The sequence below is a fragment of the Oncorhynchus masou genome, unplaced genomic scaffold (genome assembly GCF_036934945.1).
Source record: "Oncorhynchus masou masou isolate Uvic2021 unplaced genomic scaffold, UVic_Omas_1.1 unplaced_scaffold_1348, whole genome shotgun sequence".
Lineage (NCBI taxonomy): Eukaryota > Metazoa > Chordata > Actinopteri > Salmoniformes > Salmonidae > Oncorhynchus > Oncorhynchus masou.
Genome location: NW_027003370.1, coordinates 119,938 through 132,500, shown reverse-complemented (window position 1 = coordinate 132,500; position 12,563 = coordinate 119,938).

Below are 12,563 nucleotides of genomic sequence, written 5' to 3'. Positions count from 1 at the left end.
CTCACTCAACAGAGAACATCTCTGGTCATCCCTACTGCCTCTGATTTGGAGGACTCACCAAACAGAGAACATCCCTGGTCATCCCTACTGCCTCTGATCTGGAGGACTCACTAAACAGAGAACATCCCTGGTCATCCCTACTGCCTCTGGAGGTGTCTGGAGGACTCACCAAACAGAGAACATCCCTGGTCATCCCTACTGCCTCTGGAGGTGTCTGGAGGACTCACCAAACAGAGAACATCACTGGTCATCCCTACTGCCTCTGGAGGTGTCTGGAGGACTCACCAAACAGATAACATCCCTGGTCATCCCCACTGCCTCCGGAGGTGTCTGGAGGACTCACCAAACAGAGAACATCCCTGGTCATCCCTCCTGCCTCTGATCTGGAGGACTCACTAAACAGAGAACATCCCTGGTCATCCCTACTGCCTCTGATCTGGAGGAATCACTAAACAGAGAACATCCCTGGTCATCCCTACACCTCTGTCTGGGGGACTCACTAAACAGAGAACATCCCTGGTCATCCCTACTGCCTCTGGAGGTGTCTGGAGGACTCACTAAACAGAGAACATCCCTGGTCATCCCTCTGCCTCTGGAGGTGTCTGGAGGACTCACCAAACAGGTGCTTTGTTCATTAACTCATGATGTCTGAGTCTGGATCTCACTGCAGAAAACATCTCTGGTCATCCCTACTGCCTCTGATCTGGAGGACTCACCAAACAGAAACATCCCTGGTCATCCCCCACTGCCTCTGGGTGTCTGGAGGACTCACCAAATCATCCCTGCCTCTGATCTGGAGGACTCACTAAACAGATAACATCCCTGGTCATCCCTATTTATACTGCCTCTGATTGGAGGACTCACTAAACAGAAAACATCCTGGTCATCCCTACTGCCTCTGAGGACTTGGAGACTTTTAAAACAGAGTATCCCTGGTCATCCCTTGCCTCTGGAGGTGTCTGGAGGACTCACCAAACAGAGAACATCCTGGTCATCCCTACTGCCTCTGGAATGTCTGGAGGACTCACCAAACAGAGAACATCCTGGTCATCCCCACTGCCTCTGGAGGTGTCTGGAGGACTCACTAAACAGAGAACATCCTGGTCATCCCTACTGCCTTTGGAGGTCTGGAGGACTCACTAAACAGAGAACATCCCTGGTCATCCCTACTGCCTCTGGAGGTCTCTGGAGGACTCACCAAACAGAGAACATCCTGGTCATCCCTACTGCCTCTGGAGGTGTCTGGAGGTCCTGGTCATCCCTACTGCCTCACTGGAGGACTCACCAAACAGAGAACATCCCTGGTCATCCCTACTGCCTTTGGAGGTGTCTGGAGGACTCACCAAACACATGCTTTGTTTTTAAACTGATGATCATGGGACACTGAGGAGGTGGAGCCTCCTACTGGCTGGTCTCTATAGGACACTGAGGAGGTGGAGCCTCCCTACTGGCTGGTCTCTAGTAGGACACTCCTCCTACTGGCTGGTCTATAGGACACTGAGGAGGTAGGACACTGAGGGAGGTGAGGACTGGCTGGTCTCTATAGGAGCTGAGGAGGTGGAGTCTCCTACTGGCTGAGGGAGGTGGAGCCTCCTACTGGCTGGTCTCTATAGGACACTGAGGAGGTGGTGTCCCCTACTGGCTGGTCTCTATAGGACACTGAGGAGGTGGCGTACCCTACCTACTGGCTGGTCTCTATAGGACACTGAGGAGGCTGGTCTCTATAGGACACTGAGGAGGTGGAGTCTCCTACTGGCTGGTCTCTATAGGACACTGAGGAGCCTCCTACTGGCTGGTGGACACTGAGGAGGTGGAGTCTCCTACTGGCTGGTCTCTATAGGACACTGAGGGGAGGTGGAGTCTCCTACTGGCTGGTCTCTATAGGACACTGAGGAGGTGGAGCCTCCTACTGGCTGGTCTCTATAGGACACTGAGGAGGTGGAGCTGGTCTCCTACTGGCTGGTCTCTATAGGACACTGAGGAGGTGGTGTCTCCTACTGGCTGGTCTCTATAGGACACTGAGGAGGTGGAGTCCCCTACTGGCTGGTCTCTATAGGACACTGAGGAGAGTGGAGTCCCTACTGGCTGGTCTCTATAGGACACTGAGAGGTGGAGCCTCCTACTGGCTGGTCTCTATAGGACACTGAGGAGGTGGAGGCTGGTCTCTATAGGACACTGACCTGGCTGGTCTCTATAGGACACTGAGGAGGTGGAGTCTCCTACTGGCTGGTCTCTATAGGACACTGAGGAGGTGGAGCCTCCTACTGGCTGGTCTCTATACACTGAACTCCTACTGAGGAGGTGGCGTCTCCTACTGGCTGGTCTCTATAGGACACTGAGGAGGTGGAGCCTCCTACTGGCTGGTCTCTATAGGACACTGAGGAGGTGGAGTCCTCCTACTGGCTGGTCTCTATAGGACACTGAGGAGGTGGAGCCTCCTACTGGCTGGTCTCTATAGGACACTGAGGAGGTGGAGCCTCCTGGCTGGTCTCTACTGGCTGGTCTCTATAGGACACTGAGGAGGTGGAGTCTCCTACTGGCTGGTCTCTATAGGACACTGAGGAGGTGGAGTCTCCTACTGGCTGGTCTCTATAGGACACTGAGGAGGTGGAGTCTCCTACTGGCTGGTCTCTATAGGACACTGAGGAGGTGGAGTACTGGCCTATAGGACACTGGCTGGCTCTCTATAGGACACTGAGGAGGTGGAGTCTCCTACTGGCTGGTCTCTATAGGACACTGAAGAGGTGGAGTCTCCTACTGGCTCTCTATAGGACACTGAGGAGGTGGTGTCCCCTACTGGCTGGTCTCTATAGGACACTGAGGAGGTGGCTGTCTCCTACTGGCTGGTCTCTATAGGACACTGAGGAGGTGGAGTCTCCTACTGGCTGGTCTCTATAGGACACTGAGGAGGTGGAGTCTCCTACTGGCTGGTCTCTATAGGACACTGAGGAGGTGGAGCCTCCTACTGGCTGGTCTCTATAGGACACTGAGGAGGTGGTGTCCCCTACTGGCTGGTCTCTATAGGACACTGAGGAGGTGGAGTCCCTACTCTGGTCTCTATAGGACACTGAGGAGGTGGAGTCTCCTACTGGCTGGTCTCTATAGGACACTGAGGAGGTGGAGTCTCCTACTGGCTGGTCTCTATAGGACACTGAAGAGGTGGAGTCTCCTACTGGCTGGTCTCTATAGGACACTGAGGAGGTGGAGTCTCCTACTGGCTGGTCTCTATAGGACACTGAGGAGGTGGAGCCTCCTACTGGCTGGTCTCTATAGGACACTGAGGAGGTGGAGCCTCCTACTGGCTGGTCTCTATAGGACACTGAGGAGGTGGAGTCTCCTACTGGCTGGTCTCTATAGGACACTGAGGAGGTGGAGTCTCCTACTGGCTGGTCTCTATAGGACACTGAGGAGGTGGAGTCCTCCTACTGGCTGGTCTCTATAGGACACTGAGGAGGGTGGAGTCTCCTACTGGCTGGTCTCTATAGGACACTGAGGAGGTGGAGCCTCCTACTGGCTGGTCTCTATAGGACACTGAGGAGGTGGAGTCTCCTACTGGCTGGTCTCTATAGGACACTGAGGAGGTGGAGTCTCCTACTGGCTGGTCTCTATAGGACACTGAGGAGGTGGAGTCTCCTACTGGCTGGTCTCTATAGGACACTGAGGAGGTGGAGCCTCCTACTGGCTCTCTATAGGACACTGAGGAGGTGGAGTCTCCTACTGGCTGGTCTCTATAGGACACTGAGGAGGTGGAGTCTCCTACTGGCTGGTCTCTATAGGACACTGAGGAGGTGGAGTCTCCTACTGGCTGGTCTCTATAGGACACTGAGGAGGTGGAGTCCTCCTACTGGCTGGTCTCTATAGGACACTGAGGAGGTGGAGTCTCCTACTGGCTGGTCTCTATAGGACACTGAGGAGGTGGAGCCTCCTACTGGCTGGTCTCTATAGGACACTGAGGAGGTGGAGCCTCCTACTGGCTGGTCTCTATAGGACACTGAGGAGGGCTGGAGGACCTCCTACTGGCTGGTCTCTATAGGACACTGAGGAGGTGGAGCCTCCTACTGGCTGGTCTCTATAGGACACTGAGGAGGTGGAGTCTCCTACTGGCTGGTCTCTATAGGACACTGAGGAGGTGGAGCCTCCTACTGGCTGGTCTCTATAGGACACTGAGGAGGTGGAGCCTCCTACTGGCTGGTCTCTATAGGACACTGAGGAGGTGGAGTCTCCTACTGGCTGGTCTCTATAGGACACTGAGGAGGTGGAGCCTCCTACTGGCTGGTCTCTATAGGACACTGAGGAGGTGGAGTCTCCTACTGGCTGGTCTCTATAGGACACTGAGGACACTGAGGAGGTGGAGTCTCCTACTGGCTGGTCTCTATAGGACACTGAGGAGGTGGAGCCTCCTGACTGGCTGGTCTCTATAGGACACTGAGGAGGTGGAGCTGGTCTCTATAGGACACTGAGGAGGTGGAGTCTCTGGTCTCTATAGGACACTGAGGAGGTGGAGTCTCCTACTGGCTGGTCTCTATAGGACACTGAGGAGGTGGAGCCTCCTACTGGCTGGTCTCTATAGGACACTGAGGAGGTGGAGTCCTCCTACTGGCTGGTCTCTATAGGACACTGAGGAGGTGGAGTCTCCTACTGGCTGGTCTCTATAGGACACTGAGGAGGTGGAGCCTCCTACTGGCTGGTCTCTATAGGACACTGAGGAGGTGGTGTCCCCTACTGGCTGGTCTCTATAGGACACTGAGGAGGTGGAGTCTCCTACTGGCTGGTCTCTATAGGACACTGAGGAGGTGGAGCCTCCTACTGGCTGGTCTCTATAGGACACTGAGGAGGTGGAGTCTCCTACTGGCTGGTCTCTATAGGACACTGAGGAGGTGGAGTCTCCTACTGGCTGGTCTCTATAGGACACTGAGGAGGTGGAGTCCCCTACTGGCTGGTCTCTATAGGACACTGAGGAGGTGGAGTCTCCTACTGGCTGGTCTCTATAGGACACTGAGGAGGTGGAGTCTCCTACTGGCTGGTCTCTATAGGACACTGAGGAGGTGGAGTCTCCTACTGGCTGGTCTCTATAGGACACTGAGGAGGTGGAGTCTCCTACTGGCTGGTCTCTATAGGACACTGAGGAGGTGGAGTCTCCTACTGGCTGGTCTCTATAGGACACTGAGGAGGTGGAGTCTCCTACTGGCTGGTCTCTAGGACACTGAGGAGGTGGAGTCTCCTACTGGCTGGTCTCTATAGGACACTGAGGAGGTGGAGCCTCCTACTGGCTGGTCTCTATAGGACACTGAGGAGGTGGAGTCCTCCTACTGGCTGGTCTCTATAGGACACTGAGGAGGTGGAGTGGCTGGTCTCTATAGGACACTGAGGAGGTGGAGTCTCCTACTGGCTGGTCTCTATAGGACACTGAGGAGGTGGAGTCTCCTACTGGCTGGTCTCTATAGGACACTGAGGAGGTGGAGTCTGGCTGGTCTCTATAGGACACTGAGGAGGTGGAGTCTCCTACTGGCTGGTCTCTATAGGACACTGAGGAGGTGGAGCCTCCTACTGGCTGGTCTCTATAGGACACTGAGGAGGTGGAGTCTCCTACACTGGCTGGTCTCTATAGGACACTGAGGAGGTGGAGCCTCCTACTGGCTGGTCTCTATAGGACACTGAGGAGGTGGAGTCTCCTACTGGCTGGTCTCTATAGGACACTGAGGAGGTGGAGCCTCCTACTGGCTGGTCTCTATAGGACACTGAGGAGGTGGAGTCTCCTACTGGCTGGTCTCTATAGGACACTGAGGAGGTGGAGCCTCCTACTGGCTGGTCTCTATAGGACACTGAGGAGGTGGAGTCTCCTACTGGCTGGTCTCTATAGGACACTGAGGAGGTGGAGTCCTACTGGCTACTGGCTGGTCTCTATAGGACACTGAGGAGGTGGAGTCTCCTACTGGCTGGTCTCTATAGGACACTGAGGAGGTGGAGTCCTCCTACTGGCTGGTCTCTATAGGACACTGAGGAGGTGGAGTCTCCTACTGGCTGGTCTCTATAGGACACTGAGGAGGTGGAGTCTCCTACTGGCTGGTCTCTATAGGACACTGAGGAGGTGGAGTCTCCTACTGGCTGGTCTCTATAGGACACTGAGGAGGTGGAGTCTCCTACTGGCTGGTCTCTATAGGACACTGAGGAGGTGGAGTCTACTGGCTGGTCTCTATAGGACACTGAGGAGGTGGAGCCTCCTACTGGCTGGTCTCTATAGGACACTGAGGAGGTGGAGCCTCCTACTGGCTGGTCTCTATAGGACACTGAGGAGGTGGAGTCTCCTACTGGCTGGTCTCTATAGGACACTGAGGAGGTGGAGTCTCCTACTGGCTGGTCTCTAGGACACTGAGGAGGTGGAGCCTCCTACTGGCTGGTCTCTATAGGACACTGAGGAGGTGGAGTCCCTACTGGCTGGTCTCTATAGGACACTGAAGAGGTGGAGCCTCCTACTGGCTGGTCTCTATAGGACACTGAGGAGGTGGTCTCTAGTCTGAAGAGGTGGGAGCCTACTGGCTGGTCTCTATAGGACACTGAGGAGGTGGTGTCCCCTACTGGCTGGTCTCTATAGGACACTGAGGAAGTGGAGCCTCCTACTGGCTGGTCTCTATAGGACACTGACCTCCTACTGGCTGGTCTCTATAGGACACTGAGGAGGTGGAGTCCTCCTACTGGCTGGTCTCTATAGGACACTGAGGAGGTGGAGCCTCCTACTGGCTGGTCTCTATAGGACACTGAGGAGGTGGAGTCTCCTACTGGTCTCTGCTGGTCTCTATAGGACACTGAGGAGGTGGAGTCTCCTACTGGCTGGTCTCTATAGGACACTGAGGGAGGTGGAGCCTCCTACTGGCTGGTCTCTATAGGACACTGAGGAGGTGGAGTCTCCTACTGGCTGGTCTCTATAGGACACTGAGGAGGTGGAGCCTCCTACTGGCTGGTCTCTATAGGACACTGAGGAGGTGGAGTCTCCTACTGGCTGGTCTCTATAGGACACTGAGGAGGTGGAGTCTCCTACTGGCTGGTCTCTATAGGACACTGAGGAGGTGGAGCCTCCTACTGGCTGGTCTCTATAGGACACTGAGGAGGTGGTGTCCCCTACTGGCTGGTCTCTATAGGACACTGAGGAGGTGGAGTCCTCCTACACTGAAGAGGTGGAGCTCCTACTGGGTCTCTATAGGACACTGAGGAGGTGGAGTCTCCTACTGGCTGGTCTCTAGGACACTGAGGAGGTGGAGCCTCCTACTGGCTGTCTCTATAGGACACTGAGGAGGTGGTGTCTCCTACTGGCTGGTCTCTATAGGACACTGAGGGCTGGTCTCTAGGTGGAGTCTCCCTACTGGCTGGTCTCTATAGGACACTGAGGAGGTGGAGTCCTACTGGCTGGTCTCTACTGAGCTCTCCTACTGGCTCTCTATAGGACACTGAGGAGGTGGAGTCCTCCTACTGGCTGGTCTCTATAGGACACTGAGGAGGTGGAGCCTCCTACTGGCTGGTCTCTATAGGACACTGAGGAGGTGGAGTCTGGCTGGTCTCTATAGGACACTGAGGTGTGTCCTACTGGCTGGTCTCTATAGGACACTGAGGAGGTGGAGCCTCCTACTGGCTGGTCTCTATAGGACACTGAGGAGGTGGAGCCTCCTACTGGCTGGTCTCTATAGGACACTGAGGAGGTGGAGTCTCCTACTGGCTGGTCTCTATAGGACACTGAGGAGGTGGAGTCTCCTACTGGCTGGTCTCTATAGGACACTGAGGGAGGTGGAGTCTCCTACTGGCTGGTCTCTATAGGACACTGAGGAGGTGGATCCTCCTACTGGCTGGTCTCTATAGGACACTGAGGAGGTGGAGTCTCCTACTGGCTGGTCTCTATAGGACACTGAGGAGGTGGAGCCTGAAGAGGTGGAGCCTACTGGCTGGTCTCTATAGGACACTGAGGAGGTGGTGTCCCCTACTGGCTGGTCTCTATAGGACACTGAGGAAGTGGAGTCTCCTACTGGCTGGTCTCTATAGGACACTGAGGAGGTGGAGCCTCCTACTGGCTGGTCTCTATAGGACACTGAGGAGGTGGAGTCTCCTACTGGCTGGTCTCTATAGGACACTGAGGAGGTGGAGCCTCCTACTGGCTGGTCTCTATAGGACACTGAGGAGGTGGAGCCTCCTACTGGCTGGTCTCTACACTGAGAGGTAGGACACTGAGGAGGTGGAGTCTCCTACTGGCTGGTCTCTATAGGACACTGAGGGAGGTGGAGTCTCCTACTGGCTGGTCTCTATAGGACACTGAGGGAGGTGGAGCCTCCTACTGGCTGGTCTCTATAGGACACTGAGGAGGTGGAGTCTCCTACTGGCTGGTCTCTATAGGACACTGGTCTCTACTGGCTGGTCTCTATAGGACACTGAGGAGGTGGAGTCTCCTACTGGCTGGTCTCTATAGGACACTGAGGAGGTGGAGCCTCCTACTGGCTGGTCTCTAGGACACTAGGACACTGAGGAGGTGGAGTCCCCTACTGGCTGGTCTCTATAGGACACTGAAAGGTGGCTGGATACTCTATAGGACACTGAGGGAGGTGGAGTCTCCTACTGGCTGGTCTCTATAGGACACTGAGGAGGTGGAGTCTCCTACTGGCTGGTCTCTATAGGACACTGAGGACACTGAGGAGTGGAGTCTCCTAGGACAGATATAGGACACTGAGAGGTGGAGCTCCTACTGGCTGGTCTCTATAGGACACTGAGGAGGTGGAGCCTCCTCTACTGGCTGTTCTCTATAGGACACTGAGGAGGTGGAGTCTCCTACTGGCTGGTCTCTATAGGACACTGAGGAGGTGGTGCCTCCTACTGGCTGGTCTCTATAGGACACTGAGGAGGTGGAGCCTCCTACTGGCTGGTCTCTATAGGACACTGAGGAGGTGGAGTCTCCTACTGGCTGGTCTCTATAGGACACTGAGGAGGTGGAGTCTCCTACTGGCTGGTCTCTATAGGACACTGAGGAGGTGGAGTCCCCTACTGGCTGGTCTCTATAGGACACTGGAGGCTGGTCTCTATAGGTGGGGAGTGGACCCTACTGGCTGGTCTCTATAGTGAGGACACTCAGGACACTAGCAGAGAGCACTGAGAGTCGGGCTCCCCTGAGGACACTGGAGACTCAGTCTGGTCACTAGGCTAGTCTCTATAGTGAGGAGGTGGAGTTCCTACTGGCTGGTCCAATCCTGAAGGGTGGAGTGGCTGGTCTCTATAGGACACTGAGGAGGTGGAGTCCTCTGGCTGGTCTCTATAGCTGAGGAGGTGGAGCCTCTACTGTCTCTAGTAGTAGTTTCACTGGCTGGTCATGCTGAGGAGGTGGACTCTCAGCTACGGAGTCTCACTGTCAGCTACAGAGTCTCACTGTCAGCTACACTGAGGAGGTGGTTTTTCACTGTAAGCTATGTCGTCTCACTGTCAGCTACAGAGTCTCACTGTCAGCTACGGAGTCCCACTGTCAGCTACAGAGTCTCACTGTCAGCTACAGAGTCTCACTGTCATCCTACAGAGTCTCACTGTCAGCTATGTAGGTTCACTGTTAGCTATGTAGTTTCACTGTCAGCTACGTAGTCTCACTGTCAGCTACGTAGTTTCACTGTCATCTACTTGAGTCTCACTGTCAGCTATGTAGTCTCACTGTCAGCTACGTAGTTTCACTGTCAGCTACGGAGTCTCACTGTCAGCTACAGAGTCTCACTGTCTGCAACGTGGAGTTTCTGTCATCTATTGAGTCTCACTGTCAGCTATGTAGTCTCACTGTCAGCTACGTAGTTTCACTGTCATAGCTACGGAGTCTCACTGTCAGCTACAGAGTTTCACTGTCAGCTACGTAGTTTCACTGTAAGCTATGTCGTCTCACTGTCAGCTACGGAGTCTCACTGTCAGCTACAGAGTCTCACTGTCAGCTATGTAGTTTCACTGTCATCTATTGAGTCTCACTGTCAGCTATGTAGTCTCACTGTCAGCTACGTAGTTTCACTGTAAGCTATGGTGTCGTCTCACTGTCAGCTACAGACTGTCTCACTGTCAGCTACAGAGTCTCACTGTCAGCTACGTGGAGTTTCACTGTCAGCTACGTAGTCTCACTGTTAGCTACGTAGTCTCACTGTCTATCTGATCATCATAGTGTACTGTCACAATACAGCCTGCTGATCATAGTGTACTGTAACAATACAGCCTGCTGAACATAGTGTACTGTCACAATACAGCCTGCTGATAGGACATAGTGTAACAATACAGCCTGCTGATCATAGTGTACAATACAGCCTGCTGATCATAGTGTACTGTAACAATACAGCCTGTTGATCATAGTGTACTGTCACAATACAGCCTGCTGATCATAGTGTAACAATACAGCCTGCTGATCATAGTGTACTGTAACAATACAGCCTGCTGATCATAGTGTACTGTCACAATACAGCCTGCTGATCATAGTGTACTGTCACAATACAGCCTGCAGATCTTAGTGTACTGTAACAATACATCCTGCTGATCATAGTGTACAGTCACAATACAGCCTGCTGATCATAGTGTACTGTAACAATACAGCCTGCTGATAGGACACTGAGGAAGTGGAGTCTCCTACTGGCTGGTCTCTATCACAATACAGCCTGCTGATCATAGTGTGCTGTAACAATACAGCTTGCAGATCATAGTGTACTGTAATCCTTCTCACAGCCTGATTTAGATCACTAGTGTACTGTCACTGGATGTCAGCCCGCTGATCATAGTGTACTGTAACAATACAGTCTGCTAATGACTTAAATGTAATGTAAATGTACAGCCTGCTGATCATAGTGTACTGTCACAATACAGCCTGCTGATCAGTGTACAATACAGCCTGCTGATCATAGTGTACTGTCACAATACAGCCTGCTGATCATAGTGTACTGTAACAATACAGTCTGCTGATCATAGTGTACTGTAACAATACAGCCTGCTGATCATAGTGTACGGTAACAATACAGCCTGCTGATCATAGTGTATTGTGATCATAGCAATACAGCCTGCTGATCATAGTGTACTGTAATACAGCCTGCTGATCATAGTGTACTGTAACAACACAGACTGCTAATCATAGTGTACTGTAACAATACAGCCTGCTGGTCATAGTGTATTGTAACAATACAGCCTGCTGATCATAGTGTATTGTAGCAATACAGCCTGCTGATCATAGTGTACTGTAATACAGCCTGCTGATCATAGTGTACTGTAACAACACAGCCTGCTAATCATAGTGTACTGTAACAATACAGCCTGCTGGTCATAGTGATAGTGTATTGTAACAATACAGCCTGCTGATCATAGTGTATTGTAACAATACAGCCTGCTGATCATAGTGTACTGTAACAATACAGCCTGCTGATCATAGTGTACTGTAACAATACAGCCTGCTGATCATAGTGTAACAATACAGCCTGCTGATCATAGTGTACTGTAACAATACAGCCTGCTGATCATAGTGTAACAATACAGCCTGCTGATCATAGTGTACTGTAACAATACAGCCTGCTGATCATTGTCTACTGAAACATTACAGCCTGCTGATCAGAGTGTACTGTAACAGCATACAGTATATATACAGATATATCCCATTTTGGAAAAAAATAATGATTATTTGTCTCTCTGAAAGACAAATACATGTGTCATTAAACTGATGCCACGATTACAGTGAATAAACACCAATCTCTAATTTCTTTATAACAATACAAGCTAATTTACCAACATTTACTGAAAATGGCAATATTGTAAGGACCCGAGGAGGGGTGGCGCTGGACAGGAGAAGCAGGTACCGGGGAGTCAAAAATTTCTTCAGGAACGGACATGGAACACGACAGCAACAGAGGACAGGAACGGACATGGAACACGACAACAACAGAGGACAGGACAGGAATGGAACACGACAACAACAGAGGACAGGACAGGAATGGAACACGACAACAACAGAGGACAGGAACTGACATGGAACACAACAACAACAGAGAGGACAGGACAGGAATGGAATACGACAACAACAGAGGACAGGAACTGACATGGAACACGACAACAACAGAGGACAGGAACTGACATGGAATGGAACACGACAACAACAGAGGACAGGAACGGACATGGAACACGACAACAACAGAGGACAGGACAGAAATGGAACACGACAACAACAGAGGACCGGACAGGAATGGAACACGACAACAACAGAGGACAGGAACGGACATGGAACACGACAAGAACAGCGTCAGCACACCGGAAAACAAGGACATATGACAAACAATCCCAGAGGACAGAGCTAGGAAACAGACAGATATCAGAAGGAAATTACACAAGGAATTGATTCCAATGAGCTGCTGATGCGCACTGACGGAGGGAAAGGTCAGGTGTGCGTATAGGACTGAAGGTGGCTCCTACGGCGTAAAGTTGTGGCGCCAGAGGGAGGAGGAGTCGGAAGCATGCACGTGACGTTTATTGTGTTTTGGAATGAAACTCTTCATTTTATAAACCCATTTTACATCAGCAGATGTACACACAGTTATGTC